Source organism: Limulus polyphemus, unplaced genomic scaffold (genome assembly GCF_000517525.1).
Source record: "Limulus polyphemus unplaced genomic scaffold, Limulus_polyphemus-2.1.2 Scaffold356, whole genome shotgun sequence".
NCBI classification, from domain to species: domain Eukaryota; kingdom Metazoa; phylum Arthropoda; class Merostomata; order Xiphosura; family Limulidae; genus Limulus; species Limulus polyphemus.
The window spans coordinates 609897-614026 of NW_013665966.1; positions in this window are offsets into that span (position 1 = coordinate 609897).

Below are 4130 nucleotides of genomic sequence, written 5' to 3' on the forward strand. Positions count from 1 at the left end.
TTTTTTTTTTTTTTTAATGAACAAACCCGAACAATTTATATATCAAAACAAAACATTTATTAAAACCTCTGAGCCAGAACAACCCATGCAGGTGCACCGAGTGTACGTTGGTTAATTCGGGTCTAATGTTTGTGTCAAACATCTTTGTTCAATTCATTCTTTTACTATTGTCGTAGGGACATTACAATTCACAGTCGTTGCTATTTCCGTTAAAGTTCAACCCACTTTCGAACGTTAATTAACATTTTGTTTGTAAGTACTTGATTTATAAAGGAGAAACTATTAACTTTGTTTCTTTATCTTTTTTCTAGATCTAAACTGCAGAATAATTAGGTAAGAACATGATTTCATGTATATAGCAGCCGAACACCCAGATACATCATTCAACTATTTCAAATGTGCAATCTAAAAATAGGGCCAGTGGGAAATGTAGTGTGGGTTTAAAAAATCAACATATGTAATCAATAACTCTTTGTATTTATAAAGTCTATTTGTGATTAAAAGATCGTTGCAAAATTTAATGATTGAATTGAATTTACAAATAACACTATAGCTCCCATGGGTCTGCGATCTTTTAATAACTGAATTTAATTTACAAGTATCACTAGAGTCTCCATGGGTCTGCGGCCTTTTTAATGACCGAATTTAATCTACACATATCACTATAGCCCTTATGAGTCCGACATATTTTCTAATTAACAATTACGTTGATTAATTTAATATAACACACACACACACACACATCTAGATATTTGCGATCTTGGCAGTATGTTACAAAATTCATATAATAAAATAAATGAAGGCACAAAAAATATTCAAAAAATATATGGAATTTCATATATTTTTTAGTTCTTACACTATATTTTTTTGTTGGTTTTAGTCACATTTATTTTTAAGAGTTCCACAGTTTACGAGGAATGCGACGTTAGTCTCAAAAAGTCCCCCGGTGGGACAGTGGTAAGTCCAAGGACTTATAACGCTAAAATCCGGTGTTCAATTCCCCGCGGTGGACACAACAGATAGCCTATTGTGGTTTTGCTCTAAAACAAACAAACAAAAAACCCTCTCAAAGATGCTAATTTAAATGAAATCTGGTGTTTGGGTTGGCCAAGAAAGATGACTGAAATCACTCTCATATTGTTTAAACCAACTTCGGTCAGTACGAGCGCTGTGCGTTTTATTTTATTTTTTAAAAGATTTGTTTGTTTGTTTTGAATTTTGCGCAAAGCTACACGAGGGCTATCTGCGTTAGCCGTCCCTAATTTATCAGTGTAAGACTAGAGGGAAGGCAGCTAGTCATCACCACCCACCGCCAACTCTTGGACTACTCTTTTCCAACGAATAGTAGGATTGACCGTCACATTATAACGCCCCCACGGCTGAAAGTGCGAGCGTGTTTGGTGGGACGAGGATTCGAATCCGCAACCTGCAGATTGCGAAACGAGCGCCCTAACTACCTGACTATGCCAGGCCTTTTTTGAAAGAGGCCTTATCTAAAGTGTGCAGTTCACCGTCGTTTACATTATTGTTTTGAAAAAAGATCTTTCTACAGTGTGCAATTCAACATTATTTACATTAAAATTTTAAAAGAGACCTTTTCTACAGTGTACAACAACATTCTGGTACATTTTGAAAGTTATTTGCCCATTTAAAGGAAACAAAAGACTCAACTGTCTCGGGGAAATTCTCCTCGTCATGATATAACTTCCATGCAGCGGTATGCATTATTGGAACAGCACAGGCAAGGTCAAGTGCCTCAAGTACGTTTCTCCATATAATCTCTATAGAAAAGAATAAAATGAAACGCATCATATCACAATACATAGTTGAAAATTAGTCACTCTCCACAGTTTAATCTCTAAACAACACTGAATTTGTACTTTCCTGTTTACATCTGAGATAAGCCATTGTCGGTTGTCAAGCGTATTCGCTATCCAGTCGAGTGCCCTAACCACCAGGCCATGCCAGGCCCACATGGCTTTGTTATGATATTGTTGTTCTATTTAAGAATGTTTAGAGCTTTTTTTTTTCATTTAGGTTAATATTATTAGGACATTGATTGGAATAATTTAAGGTCTGTATTATGCCAATTTCTACTGCTTTAATATAACTCTCTAAATGTGTTTTTCTGTTTGGTGGAGGTGTCCATAAAAATTTTTGTTTGAAGTTTGGTGTATGTTGATTTTCAGTGGGGTGGAGTTTGTTGTGAAAAAATTCGTGAAGCTTTAGTTTTTTTAGAGAATTCATGCAGGTCAGAAAAAAGTTCGGGTTCATTAACAAAGTTATTGTTTGGGCAGAAGTTGAGACCTTCACAACGGAGACTGAATTATGCTTCAGAGAAAGTTATGTCTGAAAGATTAACAATGTTGGAGATATGTCGGAAGTTTTCATAGTTACTTGTGCGATTTATGAGGTCACTATTACTTTTAACAGATTGGCTAGTTTGGAAAGGCTTATGTGTATTAAAGTATGAAGTGTTTTTAAACATTGTTTAAGATATTCATTGTGAGACAAAGGTTTTTTTATAGTTTCTGGTAGAGTGTTTGATGCTATGGTAGTTTCTTTATGATAAAGAGGAGGATTGGAAATAATGGTCTTAGAAGTGCTTTTTGAATTGTTGTTATTAATAAGAGACCGGTTTCTGTTAGTCTTTATAAGAAATAATGTATCAGTTCTCTTTGTAAATTTTTGTAGCTCTTCTTTTTGTTCCAGCAAAGGGTTATATAGGTGATAATGGTGGACATATAATGTATATAGCCTATATATATGTATCTTGGTATGTGACTGAAATAGTAAATAAAATGTGGCGCAATCTATTTAAGGGCACCACAAATACAAATTCATTAAAAAATTCACAATTTTCGGTATTCAAGATTCAGACAATTATAAAAATAATTACGGTATGTGCAACAATAATTCCTTTATCACAGAACACAATTCTAAATAAAAGTACTCTTCTCACAACAAGAACATGACTTTCACTAGGACTTTACTTGAGGGTTTGATTATATATTTATTGATGTAATTTGTAAATATAGTAGTAAAAAATGGAGTTCTTAAAAAACTGTTATTTTTACAATAACTGGTACATTACAGTTTATCTCAGCACAATCCGAATACTTTTCCCGTGAAGTGCTTTCCAGGAAAATCCTTTTTTTGAAAATGTTCACTTTTTCCTAAATGTTTTCAATGAGGTATGAACACTTGCACAAACAGCCGCCCGTACGGCGGCGGCGTTTCTGCTAGTAACTTCAAATCACACAGAAGTCAAAATGCTAATCAAGCAATATTTAAAGGAGATGACCATACTTATATTTTAAAAATTGCACCACGAACAGCTGTTATGGTGTGAACTAGATTAAGCTGATGAAGTTTAATATTATCAATTTTATATAAGTCATTTACAAATCAAAATTACGATAAGAATTAATAACACAATATCATTTATTTATTTTTTGTCATTACTTGAATTAGGTTTACTTATCATTACCTACAGTATGCAAGTTGTGTTTTCGCTCTTCCTGTATTCTTTAAGCTTACAACATCGATGTTTCTACATTTATCGATAAATGAAAAAACTAAAACATCATATGACGGGAAATAATGTTTAATATTTCTTCTCAAAATTATATGTAAATAAATGTTTCATGAATATGTTTTCGAAAATCTAATTATGATCTAGTAACAGTATATGTATGGAGAATGACTATCCTATTTCTAGTATTTCAGGAAAACATTTTTAATGTATATTAGCGACTCAATTGAACAGGAGATTCGACCAGAATATGGGATCGTTAAACACCTATGAATTTAAACTGAGTGAGTTAATGTGTAAAACACAACGGAAACAATCTTGATTAATACACTTAAACAAAAACATAGTACGTGTACTCGCGGAAAATAGGCAGCCTCTTCTCTACCAGAATAAAAAACCAGGTTCAGATGAAACTCAGAATTATATTAAGTAAATAAAAAGTTTCTATTTAAAAATGAAACCTCGCATTTACCTGGAACAACTGTGATACTACATGATTGGTAATTCTCATTTTTTTACCAGATACAATATATAGAGATGCTGAAAAAATCTGTAGATAAGGATTTAAGAGAATCTATAGGTTATGCAAATTATA